The sequence below is a fragment of the Solanum verrucosum genome, unplaced genomic scaffold, assembly GCF_900185275.1.
Source record: "Solanum verrucosum unplaced genomic scaffold, falcon-dt-bn FXZP01000131.1, whole genome shotgun sequence".
NCBI lineage: Eukaryota > Viridiplantae > Streptophyta > Magnoliopsida > Solanales > Solanaceae > Solanum > Solanum verrucosum.
The window spans coordinates 1,821,865-1,836,319 of NW_026020352.1; the positions used below are offsets into that span (position 1 = coordinate 1,821,865).

General features: G+C 35.6%; 1 pseudogene; it reads left to right on the top strand.

Annotated features, from left to right (window-relative positions):
* Positions 1 to 2,660: 2,660 nt before the first annotated feature.
* LOC125837576 (uncharacterized) lies at positions 2,661 to 14,132 on the top strand (annotated as a pseudogene).
* Positions 14,133 to 14,455: the final 323 nt, after the last annotated feature.

Here is a 14,455-nt window from a genome sequence, read left to right on the forward strand (position 1 = left end):
ACAGATTAGAATTGTATTTCATAAGGCAATCCCTCATTATTCTAAACTTTCCTAATAATATTATCAAATTAATCATGTCTTGCATCTCTACCTCCTCAATATCCATTCGTGAATGGCATCCCGACAAAATTCTTCCTTCCATCGAGAGGATTAAGGAAAGGAGACCCGTTATCACCCTATTTATTTATTTTATGTATGGAATCTCTCTCCAGACTCATTCACTTCGCCATTCAAGAAAGCCTATGGCATCCCGTTAGAATTGGTAGAATGGAAGTTCCTATATCTCACCTTCTCTTTGCGGACGATATTATCCTCATTGCTAAAGCCGACACTTTAAATGCATCCTCAATAATCCACATCTTCAACACCTTATCGAAACAATCAGGCCAAAAAATAAACTTCAGTAAACCCTCAATTATGTTTTCAACAAATGTTAGCCTTCAAGATAGAAATGACCTTTCCACAATGATGAATATTCGGCAATATGAGAAAATGGAGAAATACCTAGGACTACCTATAACAAATCATCATTCGAAAAGTCTTGATTATCAATACATTATAGACCATATGAATAAGAAGCTTAGTGCATGCATGTAAAATCGCTTCCTTTCTCTAGCGGGAAGAACCATTCTTATCAAATTCATCCTTTCTACTATTCCCACATATGCAATGCAATGCAACTTACTGCCCCAAACTACTATAAACCATATTGATCGTATCCAACGGAACTTTCTTTGGGGATTAACACCGAAAAAGAGAAAACTTCATTTAATAAATTGGAATGCTTGTACCACCCCTATAGATCAGGGGGGCTTAGGACTCAAAAACACTAATGGGTAAAATATATCCTTACTAGCTAGCTTACATTGGAGATTTATAAATAACAAACGATCGTCTTTCGGTAAAAGTTATGTCCAAAAAATATATAAATAGAAACTGTTACCTTTGTCAAAATAAAATAAAATATATAAATAGAAATAATAGAACTTTCTCAAACAAATACCATACCTACGACTCCTATATTTGGATAAGTCTCGTTAAGGCATACCCCTATTTCATAAAGGGATCTCATGGAACGTGGGTGACGTCACAAAAATCCATCTATAGAATGAAAGATGGATCAAAGGGTCATACACTCTTCGTGAAGTTATCCACAACCCGTTAAATAAGACAGATACTAAGCTTGTAGTGTCGGATGTAATGAATAACAATGTTTGGAACTTAACTCATGTCTCCTTTGAAATACCCCGCGAAATTATGAACTCTATTCAAAAAACCTATATCCAAGTCTCTACACCAAAAACTGATGTTTATTACTGGAACCAAAATAGCAATGGGAAATTTAGCACTAACAACGCCTATAAACTCTTCTTAAAAGCAAATAACGACATTCTTACAAGTCTTCCAAATACTTATACTTGGATTTGGAAACTCATGACTTTAAACAAAATAAAATTCTTTATTTGGCTTCTTCTTCTCAATAAACTCCCTACCTCCTCCTCACTTTTTTTTTTAATAGAAATATCACCAATCACATAAATTGTATTAGTTGCCCTAATTGAGATGAAACTACTATTCGCATCAATGCAAACTGCCATGTTGCTACTACAATCTGGAATAAGTTCAACATAAATATAGATAGTAATGACTTTGACAACAATATCTATCGCCTATGCCACTCGAAGACCATGTCCAGAACTAGAAACAATCTTAGAATGCCTACAACTGTTCTAACACCAATTATTTTTTGGAATATTCGGAAAACAAGAAATAGTAACGTGTTTAAACCTCACCCTCCAAATAACATTACCAAAATAATTCAAAACATATCTTTTTCAAGCACTTTAATTCCTTCATATTTCTAATCCTTCGAAAACAAATCATCCAAAACAATCGATCCCTATCACATGGTCTAAACCCCCTGATGAATACTTCAAGTTGAACATTGACAGATCTTTTGAGCCTAAAACAATTAATGGAGGTACCGAAGGAGTAATAAGGAACCAAGCAGGAGAGTGGATAACATGGTTTGCTTGTAAAACCAAAGTGGAAAGTGCGTACCATGCAGAACTGTTAGCCTTATTACATGGATTGACTCTTGCTAAAGAAAAAATATAAAGCATTTATTGGTGGAAACAGGTACTACTAAACTTTCTAAATAATGATAATGCTATATACTCACATATCTGTGCTGACTGCAGGTCATTGCTCCAACAACTGGACGAACCATCATTGAATCATATACCGAGGGAGGCTAATGGAGTAACTGACGAACTAGCGGAATACGGAAGGAAGTCAAATGATCCAACTATGACTCTAAATTATGTTTATAATTTTTATGCATCTCCTTCCCTCGTTACAACTTGTCTTGATAGAGATGCTAATGAAAATGTCTCATATAGAACCGTTCCCTTTTGTATGGATGAACCTTAGTATTAAATATAATCCCTTCCGTTCCTAAGGGAAAAAAGAAAGAGGTACTTATTTTGCCACATTAACATTTTATTTTTAGTAGATACATGTTTTGAATTATGCGGGTAGATGACTTCTATCGCATAACATTTTTCAATCATGCCATACAGCAACAAGATTTTAGGGTTTTACATAAACCCTATCAAAATTGGCATCAACACTCTGTTTGGCTTTGCCTAAATCCATCAATGGAGGCACTAAACGAATGTACTGCAAATTAGGTTGTGTATTTACATCCATCGAAGGCCAAAAAGGTTGAGGCCGCTGTTTATCGCGAACTCAGCTCTCTTCTTTTCAAGTAATTCCTTCTCATCGTATTCACTACTCTTTCAAACGCTTGATATTTGTTTTCAATTTGAAGTTGCAGATTATGAGTTTTGTGCTTCTCTCATTGAATCTATAAGCGAATTTCTAACAACAATAAAAAAAAGTGATTTTTTTTTGTATGAGAAATTTGGTGAATGCTGCATTCTTACTGTGAAGTTAATTAGTTGATGATGCATGTTTTAATGGAGTGTTTATCAATCCACTTTTAGGTAATGCCCATTTTTCTTGTCAGAACAAGGTTTGTCTAGACCTCCCATGGTGGCGGAGCCAGAATTTTTACCTTTTCAAAATTGAGAGAGGTAAACACACAAACTATCAACATCTACATATAGACATAAAAAATAATTTCAAGCATGTATAAATAGTTTCGGGACGAAGCTACGGTATCCCTTCGTCGAAAAATTACACTATATTTGACTTTATATTGGTATATATAATATTTTGGACACCCTAAAATACCAAAGAAACTCGTAGTGCAGTTGGCTAGAGCCCTCGCATAAGCACACGCTGCCCTGTTTCGACTCCTTGCATGCGAGTTTCCTCTGTTTTCTTTAATTATTGTGGCCTTCTGGAATTTAATAATTTTCTTTAATTATTGTGGTGTTCTTGAATTTAATAATAAAATAAACATGCGGCTTGGTTTCTAATAATAAAATAAACATGCGGCTTGGTGATAAACGGTGTCAAAATTGTGTCGAACGTCCCAAGTTCGAATCTCATTTTTCACCTTTTTGTGGTTTCCTTATTTTTACTCTCATCGTTTTTATTACCAAAATTTGGACACCCTTCGTGAAATTCCTAGCTACGCCACTGATTAGTTCGAACCCCCGCCATAAGCTGGCTCCGCCCCCGCTTCCCCATATGTGAGCTTTGTGTAGCCGGCTGCGAGCAAGCATAAAAGAGGAGAGTTGTGGTAGGTTGACTACTGGGATAAATATAGTCATAATATGATGAATCCTGGTTCTTGTTTAGAAAATAAAGAGATGGCATGTTGGATAATTGCAATTAATGAACTAGAGAATTATATCACTTTCAAGAATGGCATACTAATCTTGAAATTTCTTAAGAAAGGATGTATGGATATTTTCTTGTATACATACTTTGATCTCTTGATAATTTTCTCAGATCAAGATCACCACTAAAATTAATGAACATCAGTTACATCCACAGTAACATTTGAAAGTTGTTTGTAAATGAAAATGTCTCAACGAAACAGTTAATCATATATAATATTGGAGAACAAATATTTTAATGAATTGTATGAGAAAGGATGAATTACTTACTCTGTCTACAAAAAGATTCTGCCTATGGCTACAGCTGAAAAGAGGTTGGAGAAACTCTTCCTGCATTGAAGATTAGAAAACATCCACAATTTCACACCCAAATAGCTTGAAATCATTAACTGCTATCTAGAATGAAATAGAGTTGCTTCATAGAACTATCTGAATCTTCAGAAACATATCCAAGGTAAAACATGTTGTTTCTTTTGACATTCAATCTTAGTAAAACAGTATAAAAGATTGTACATTTTGAAGCATGACAAGATCATAAGGTGCTGGGCTCTAAAACATTAGAGTATACGTGTGGAATTACTATACCGTTGGCCTTTTCAGAAGGACAAAAAGTAGGAAGGGAAACAGGCAAAGAACTTGAGAAAAAAATAACTATTTGCTTATCCAAAATTTACTATTGTAATACCTCACCGAGGCAAACACCATAACTTTCAGTGTTACTTTTTGTTGATGCATTGTTTCAACTGCCAAGTAATTCAATTTTCTTTGATTCACTGCTTCTTTGTGTTAAAGCTCATGCATACAAACAACTATTTCTTAAATGAGTTAGATACAATGTTTTGCAGTCATATTTGATGGTCTATTACGACGTGTTCAACTATATTAGTGCCCTCAACTGTCAACATCTCTTGCTACACACAAGTTCTTAACTAAGTCTTAACTTTCCGATGAAAATATCTTGTGAATAAGACCATCATCAATTATGGAGCTGCTTAGTTTCTTGTATAGGATATATAAGGCCTCTGCATCATTCACAATAACTGCAACAAAACATCAAAGAACCTAAGATGCTAAATTCCACCTTAAAACAGGTACTTATGGATAGTAACATATAGTAGTAGCTATCAACATCATACAAGTTCCATTTTATTCATTATTTGCTGGAAGATCACAAAATCAAGAAGACTTCTCACATCAGTTAGGGAATTGCTTGAAGTAGCTAGAATAAATAAAATAATTCACAGTTACTTGAGGAAGGATAAGATACAAAGTGATCTCAGGTTACAAGGTCATGAACAGGGCTCCTCTAACCCTCAATTGGCCTTGGAGACAAATCTGGAAAACCAAAATTCCACTCAAGGTGGCATGCTTCACTTGGCTGCTAGCAAAGGAGGCAGTACTAACATATGAGAATCTGAGGAAACGAAACAACATTCTGGTGACACATTGTTGTTTATGTGGGGAGGCAGCTGAGACAGTTAGGCATTTGTTCTTACATTGCAAAATCACTGATCAACTGTGGAAGATTTTCATCAATCTTAGAGGCATTCAATGGACAATGCCTAGCAAGATTGTTGACACTCTCTCAAGTTGGGAGGAAGCAGGAATTGAGGCAAAGAACAGAAGTTATTGGAGGACAATTCCAGCATGCATCTGGTGGACCATTTGGAGAGAAAGGAATGCTAGAAGCTTTGAGGAAAGAAGCAGATCCCTACAAATGATCAAAACAGATTGTATTCTGTTATTATGTTTTTGGTGTACAAAGAGTTCCCCTGTAGATGCAGAAGCAATCCTAGAAGTATTAGATTCATGCTAGGCTTGCTGTTTTTGTTCCTAGATTTTCATACGTTTTTGTAAAGGGGCTTTCAGTACATATGTTTATAATACAACTTGTTAACTTCTCAAAAAAAAAAAAGGTTTCTGAATGCATTTCAAATACAACATAAATGCTTTAAATAACAGCGCGTCACTGTCCAATTTAGAATTTAAAGTTGGTTTTATTTTTGCTTGCATAGTTCCCATATTGGAAAGGATGTTGTTGAGGTCTTGAGGATATATCCTGCTCTTTTTTTTTGTGAATGTCCGCTATTGAATGAAACATTTTCAGTTGTATGTTCAAACTATCCAATTGGTGAAGTATCTAGATCATTGCACACCTCTCCCCAGAACAAGTGAAGGGGGAAAGAACAGGGGAAAATATCATAAGGACATCAAAACAACAAATTTATTTAACACTAATTTAGATTAATAGAGGCCCAAGTGGCATTCTTAACTCACAACAAGTCTCAGAAGCAAGAGTATCATAGGCCTTAAGCAGATATCTAGTTTTCTTCAAACAAAAGCAGTTCTCTAGAGTATGCATAATCCAGCAGAGGATTTAAAAGGCCACAGGTTGAGATCTTCACCTGTTACAATCCAACAGAAAAGTTAAATACCGATGCCTTCAAAATACTAATGCTTTCCAGAACCCCCTTTTTTTTGGTATAACCACCTGGTATCTGAAGCCCACTGGCCCAACTAATTCGGATTCGTGCTACGTATGGCCCATTAAGGAGGGAAATGCTCCATACTAGGGGTTTCTCTATTCCGGAGCTCAAATCCGAGACCTTTGGTTAATGGGTTGAGGGATCACAACCATCCCACCACATCTGTTGGTGGTGCTATTCATAATCTAAGTATATTAAAACTCAGAAGAAATGATCACAACCTCAGTCTTAGAGAAGGGACATTTTGATCATTTGTAACACATAACTTAGTGCCTCATGTGTACTAAGGTTCAATTAACCAGTTCTAGTTCCAGGGAAATGCTAATTTAGGTACCTCAGCAGTCAGCGCATCAGAGGTCACTGCTTCTAATCCAAAATAAGCAGAAGATATTCTCCATGCAATTCAGGCTAATTGTACATGTGTTCAAGAATTTTAACTGTTACAGTAGCATTTAACAGGAAGCTAAGAGACCATGTAACCTGGAATAGTGCAATTTGCTACTTTTTATTTTAGTTTTTTATAACCTCTAAGAAGTATTCGGAACCTACTAGCGATTATTTCAAATTCATGCCGTGTGGACCCATTAATGGGACATGCTCACCTACCTGGATGTACTTCTAAAAGGGTAAGAGGTTGCATTACATCTCTGCAAGTAGTTAGGGATTGAGGTCTGACTGATTATTACATTTTTTGATCAGTTGATGTGTTTTTGATTAATTGAATGATTGATTGTAAATGGATTGTGCAAGCAATTTACTTATTCAGCTTGTTCAATCAATTGGATAGATTATTGAGTATATTTAGGGAGGTATCCGATAGCCGCTGCTGTACTGCCTGTTTTATTTTGGCTTGACTATCCTGCTATTTAAAGCTCCTACTTTTCATGGGTTAATATTTTCCTTCTCTCTTTCTTCTCTTCCCTCCCCCATTATCACTTAGGAATTTGGTGTTTGAGTGTATTTGAACTTCTGCTCCACTTGTTTCTTAGGTACTTTTGTTCATAAGGTTCCTTTCTTTTTACAGGTTTAATGAAGCTTTAGATGGTGTGGTGTTGACTTATGAACCGAAGTTCAGTAGCAATTTGGCTAAAATTCTTCCAGGAATTCACCCTTATTTTGGTGTGGGATTTGAAGCAAAGTTGCTAAATGCTATTAGGTAGTGCTACAACTTAATTCTTATTTGCTTAATATCATGTGGATTCAAACACATTATGTTTTTTTTGGTTATAGAATTGTACTCTAGGTCAGTTATTTTCCAGGATTTTCCTTTTTGGAGTGAGGTTGGAGTAATGCTAAAGTAATGGCAGTTTTCTTAATTTCACCACTCTCATTGTTCTCCCTTTTTCAAAAACTCAAAGCTCAACTCCCCACCCTGGATATATTAATATATAAATGTTTAAGAGTGTAAGTCAAAGGTATAATATTGTAAATTCTTTTGGGTTGATGTTGTTTCTTTAATCCTTCTTTTGATATTGATCTTTTCAGAAGGTGAGGTCGTTAAAGTTGGCCAACAGTCTATTCACATAATTGTTCTTGGTTTATCTTCTGCCGTCATCACAGATGAGGACATTCAAGAAGATTTCAAGTATAAAATTGTAAGCACTTTGAACTAATGACCTTCAATTGAGATATAGATTTTGATACTAATTTGTCTTTGAATATGTTTTTCTTTTCATAGAAACACGGGAAAGAAGTTTTTGTCAGTAGATCTCACAAGAATCACAGGATCAAAGTGGGAACTACTCTACGGTTCGTAGTCAAGAAGTAAGATTATCATTCATATTTCGTTTTTGAGCTGTGGAAATTCTTTTCCTGCATGTACACACTTGGAATTAACTTTCAGCCTTGATTATTTGCGTTCCTCTAAAATAGGGATCGATACATAGAAAATATAATATAAAACAAAAAGGAACGGAAGCATATATGCAGTTGTTTTGGTCCAGTGACAAGTTATATAGGTATACCAGTTTGCTTTCAAGGCAGCACCATGAATTTGAAAGAAGGTACTTGTCTTTGCGTGGCAGAGTAGTCTTGGTTAATAGTGTTGCTTTTACCCACTTATGTGATGTCGCTGTTTCCCTTGCCTTGTAAGGTAAGGGACAAAATTGATGCTTTAAGAAGAAAGTTCATCTGGCAAGGTAACAAAGACAAACAGGCTATGCATTTGGTTGATGGGAAGTCTTTGATCACCACTAAATCAAAAGGGGGACTTGAAATTAGGGACTTAAAAGCTCAAAATATTAGTCTACTGCTGAAATGTATATGGAGGTACAGTTTGGAAGAAAATAGCTTATGGAAAAGGGTAATTTGTGGCAAATACGGCCTAGAAGGGATGTTGTGTACTAATTCTGTCAACAGCCCAAACCATATGGTGTAGGGGTATGGAAGTCCACCAGACTTTACGGGGACACCTTCTTAGCTAACTCTAAAAACTTCAGGCTGGCAATGGAAGAAAAACTTTCTTCTTGACAGACAACTGGAACATGGATGCTTAAAAGAGCTTTTACCTGATTTATACAGCATTACAACTTCCCCATATGCTAGTTTGAGCACAGTTAAGGGACAAGAGGGGGTTGATCAGATGGTAAGCACCCTCCACCTCCAACTCTGAGGTTGTGAGTTCCAGTTACCAAAAAGGTGGAAGCTTGTAGGGACGGGTAATAAAATAAATTAAAAAAGGGAATTTTAGTAGCTCAGTTAGCTGTCTGGATACCTGAACTTTCACCTTGTTTGTGAGGGTTCAATTTCCCACCTTGTAATCCCCCTTCCCCATTTCCTCTTACCCTCAATTTAACCAAAAAATAAAAGAAGAAAAAACCACAGTTAAGGGGCTGCACGGATGGAATATCAACTTCAGGAGGGTCCTCAATGATTGGGAAATAGAAGGTGCACTGGAGTTATTTTAAGGCTTTGAAGGATTTCCATTGGATATCAGAAGCAGTGGATAAACTTCATTGGAGGTGAAACAAGGATGTGATTTTCAGTCAAATTTGCCTGTCTAACAGTCAGCCATTCTGACCAACAGATTGATGATTGACCATGGAAGTAAGAAAACTAATGCTCCTACAAAGGTTCTATGTTTTTCTTGGCTGGTGGCAAGATAGGCTTGTTTGACTCAAGAAAGGTTAAAAAGAAGGGGTTTCTAGTTGTGTCCTAGGTGTCTTCTTTGTGGTTCAAACACGGAAACTAATAGTCATTTTGTTTCTTCATTGCTCTTTTACTTATCAGTTGTGGCAACTCTTTCTTAACATTGTGGGATAAAATGGTGTATACCTGCAAACACTGTTGACCTCCTTAAGAGCTGGAATAGTATGGGAGGTATAGTTAGACAGGATAAATGTTGTTGATTCCTGCTTGTATATGGTGGTCAATTTGGAGGAAGAGAGATTCCAGAGTTTTTGAAGATAGGAGCAGTCATTTGCAGATGATTAAGATGGTATCTATTGCTGTTTCACTTTTGGTGTAAAGAATGTTCAATAGAGGAGGATTCTTCAATAGACTTGGTAGGGCAACTGTAATTAGGTACGCTTTTTGCTGGTTTTGGGGATCTGTCCTCTGTATATATGGCTTCACTAGTGATCTTAATATTAATACTAATGTTACCATTATAAAAAAAAGGTTTTTTTCCGCCTTCATTAGCTTCAACCCTTTGGTTCATGAAATTAAAGGTTCTAGCTAATATAGTACATATAGCAATAGAGGAATATCAGAAGTATATCCTTCACACTACCAGGTTAAAATAACCTGCCCACTCTGAAAATATATAAGAAAACATACATGTAAGAATGTAATACATAAAGCTCTAGTTGGAAAAGGAGATTAGTGAAGGTGCTGGGTAAAAATATCATAATTCTGTTGGGACACATGCAAACCATTGTGTGATATTTTCCAACAACCATATGTTCCAACATAAAAAAATACAATAATAACCATAACCATTAATATATTAGCAGTCCCTAAGATTGTCATATTAGATAATACATTAATATATAAGCAGTCAGTCCATAAGATTTTCATATTAGATAATACATTAATCTATTCAATCGTAACCATAACATTTTCATATGAAGCTATGAAGTTTGATTTTTTAGGTCTACGCAGTCGTGGGTCTTCATTGTTACTAACATAGCCACTCTGAGCCTTTGAAACCCCATAATTCCATAGCACTGAAGCATATCTCATGTGAAGGGATTGAGCAACAATCCTAGAAGGTGGTACTTGTAGTCCATCACTTAGAAACTCAGCAACAAAAAGTCCACCATCCCTGCATCATGTATTAAAAAATAATATCACATTTGTAAATGGTAAAAAATAAATAAATGGTAAAAAAAAGTGATACGTACCGACTATCACTTGCTTGCTAGGCAATGTCAACAACGTAGTTGACTTCAAATGGGTGAGAACTGTTCTTGCCCTTGTAAGATTCAAGTGCTGACCAGTCAGGTCGGTCTTTTTGCTAAAAAAAGTCACTATATTGAAGGTATTTGGCAACATTGTAGCCTACTTTTGATTCTCACTTGACAATTTTCTACTTCGGTTTCTCCACGACGAGGACATTGAATCATACACATTTATGCATCGTCCTTCAATACAACGACCACTAGGACCCAATGAAACTTCCCATCATAATTACCTGGACATAAACCTCATTTGTCAGGTGCCAAGGCAGCCCAACGGCTATGCTAAACCTTTTGATAATGTTAACAACATTCTCCTTATAATTAGAAACAACATTGGCCTTGTCGATGTATGTTCTGAAAAAAAATTAACGATGATATATCGATATTGTTGTGATTACTTAACAACTTCAACTTCTTCCATAGATAGTTAAAAATTACATCCACATGCATATCTTATGTATCAGTTATTTGTATGTATCAGCAGGTGTTAATCAAAAGATAAGTGGACATAGTTATACCTCATCATTCCAACACTTGTTGGGTTGGGACATTAGGTAGAACCAGTCCTTCGTCTTCAGAGATGCAACTACAAAATCTAGTTGTTCGAATCCAAGGCACGAGCATTTAGCTATGTAATGCCCATCCTTGTCTTTTCTGTAATTGTGTAAAGATAATTAATTAATGGACATCAAGAACATTAATTATAGTTGACTGACTTACTTTTATGCATGTTGCTTGTCAAGACCCTTATGTATCCATTCCGAGAACAATGAGATTAGTTGAGTTGGACCCTCGTCGGAAATGTTATAACCTTGAAATAGATATTGTTGCCGCACATCAGAATTCAGAAGTGACTTTCTCCTTTCCTTTTGAGGTTGAGCTAGATAGTGGAGCAGCAGGACTTGATATTTTTCTCCTTTTGATATTAGATGGTGATCTGGAAATAGATTTTTTCAACTTCCTAAACTTCAAATGTTGTGCTATCTTCTTTGATAGAAGGATATTAGATGTCAATTCCTTAACACGAATAAGAGAATAATCATGTTTATATTGGCATCCTTCGCATCGACAGCAAACACATTTGTTGTTAGAAGAGGAAGCAACAAAAGATTGAGCATTTGTTGTGCTCATGGTGGACTCTATGGAAAGAAATGAATTCTAGATGTTTTGAGGACAAGAGCAACAACATCGAGAAGATAAGGATGAATAGCCTTAGTCTTTTGTACTTTTGGTGTAAACAGGATATGAGGAGGGATATAAATCTTTTTATTGATTTCATAGGCAATTTGTAATCTCCCTAAGGGTAGGTTTTGTTTTGCTCTGATGAGACTTTTGTGAATACACAGTTACCCTAATCTCAAAAAAAAAATTGTTTGCTACAAATCTTATTTATTGGTTAAGATTGGTAATCTGTTGCTACAAATGACTCATCTGTTCCAACATATATGTAAGTCTCCGTGAAAGATTACCTTACAAACTCATATTTTTTATTATAGGTTGTGCATCCATGACTTGTCCCAACAGAAAAAGAGTTGCAAATATCATTCCTTGTTACTCAAGCATTTGTTGAGATGCTATTTGATCCTATGGTGGATATAGTTAAAAGGGAATTGGTTGGAGCAACAACCATCAAAAGAGAAAGAGTTGATGTTGGTCAACTTGTTGTTTTTGATGAGGATATGATTAATACAAATGTAAAGGCTGGTGTTGGTGCTGAAAAAAGTGGTGGGAAGAAAAATTGTTGGTGTTGGTGGTTAAAGAATGTTGACACCTTTTTCTGGGGCTGAAAAAAGTGTTGGGGCAACCTCTTGTAATAAATGTTTTGGCTTTCAATGTGGTAAGTGGTAAGTGCTAGAGAAAAGATGATGATAGTGTCAGGTGTAGTCAAACATTGACCGAGGCTGTGAAAGAATTGACATCCAAGAGGAGTGTCATTCCATCATGGAAGCTTCAGGATCCATATACGCCACATGCTAAGAGGAGAAGAAAATTGTTTGTCAAGGCAATATCAAATATGGAAAAAAAAGTTATTGGAGAATTGTCAATGACCATAAGAGAGAAGTCGGTGCTTAAGAAGGTGAATATTTACAAGTTTGTGCCTTCAGCTATAAAAGGCTACTTTGTTGGCACTGATGGAAACAAATGATCGCGAATTCTACTCCATGCATTATCTTGATGAAAATGATTTTAAGAACATGACTAGTATGAATTTTTGGTGGGAGGACTTGTTTTCTCCAATAACCTTTAATTTATAATGTTTGTTTTATCTTTTCAATTATTACTAACTAAAATTAATTGTTATTTCAGTAAGTTCTTAGCCTCATGCAGGAGAGGCATATCAGATTCAATGAGCACTATGATTTCACGGATAGAATCATGGATCTCAACTTCTATGGTTACATCATAGACAAGTTCAAGATAATGAGCGAGGAAACAACAACAGCTGGTGGCAGAACCTTAAAGCAGTTACTTGCTGAGTTTGTATGGCAAGATGATGCCTTTGACTATGTTAGAGGGAAGAGACCATATCCTGGTGGCATGGATTGGATAGGGGCAAAGAGGATTCTTGCAGTCATGAACTCAGGGAAAAAACATTTTGACTCTTGAGATCCTCTTGAACGAGGGAGTCAGTAATGTTTATGACTGCAACATTGGTTAGCTTAATAACTTTAAACTGGTGTAATAATATAGTTAAAAGAGGTGATGTTTTGGTTATATAATTTAGCAGAAAAATAGAAAAAATATGTATTCCATCATTAAGAGTGCTACGCTGCCTCTGTTATGACCAGAATTATATAGATAGATATAGATTTTCAATTGTCTGTAGAATCCCCAATTTGTTGGGTTGTCTGCATAAATGATTTCCTGAATTTGCATGTGCCTTAATTATTGTTGTGGTTACATAGTAATTCTTACAGTGTTTCTATTACTAAATTTCAATGCTCTTTTGCTTCTCCTTTCAGTATGCATTTTACATTTTTGGTTTAACTTTAAAGGATGAATTAGACCTGACATCGTGCTTTTTATTTGTAGTTTTGATGAAGAGATACTACACATATGTGGGTCTTTCATTCCAGCTAACACAGGAAATGTTTAATAGTTGGAAACGAAGGCAGAAGAGTCTCAAGCTTACAGGTTTGTGAACTGTGAAATTTCTATTCACTTATTTCAGTCCATCACTTTGCCTTATGCATTTTTCTGATACTGCAGCATTACAGAAAAGAGGTTAGGCAACAATAGGGCTGCTGAATTGCTTGAGCCTGATAACTTAGTACCTTACTGGGAAAAGCTGAAATCTGAAAATCATATTAAGAAATCGAGAAGATCTAAAAGCAAAGACAGCTGAATGTGCTAATTGTATGCATTGCATCACGACATTTTTTTGTAAGGTATTCATTTCCTTTTTTTTTTGTTTCCATTTCTTAGTTACTCTGCTCACAGTGAGAAATATATTATTGAAATTGTGTATTTACATTGTTACATTGAGACCTATTTATAAACACTACATTAGACTCCTTTTCCAACTAGGATTACTATTCGTATTCTATTATAATTCCTATTATAAGTAGGATTGTACATATTTATTCATATTCTAACACTCCCCCTCAAGCTGGTGCATACAAATCATATGTACCTAGCTTGTTACAGATGTAATTATACGAGCACCGATGAGGGACTTGGTAAAGATATTCGCAAGCTGATCATTTGACTTCACAAATTTTGTAACAATATTTCCCAAGAGTATCTTTTCTTTGAC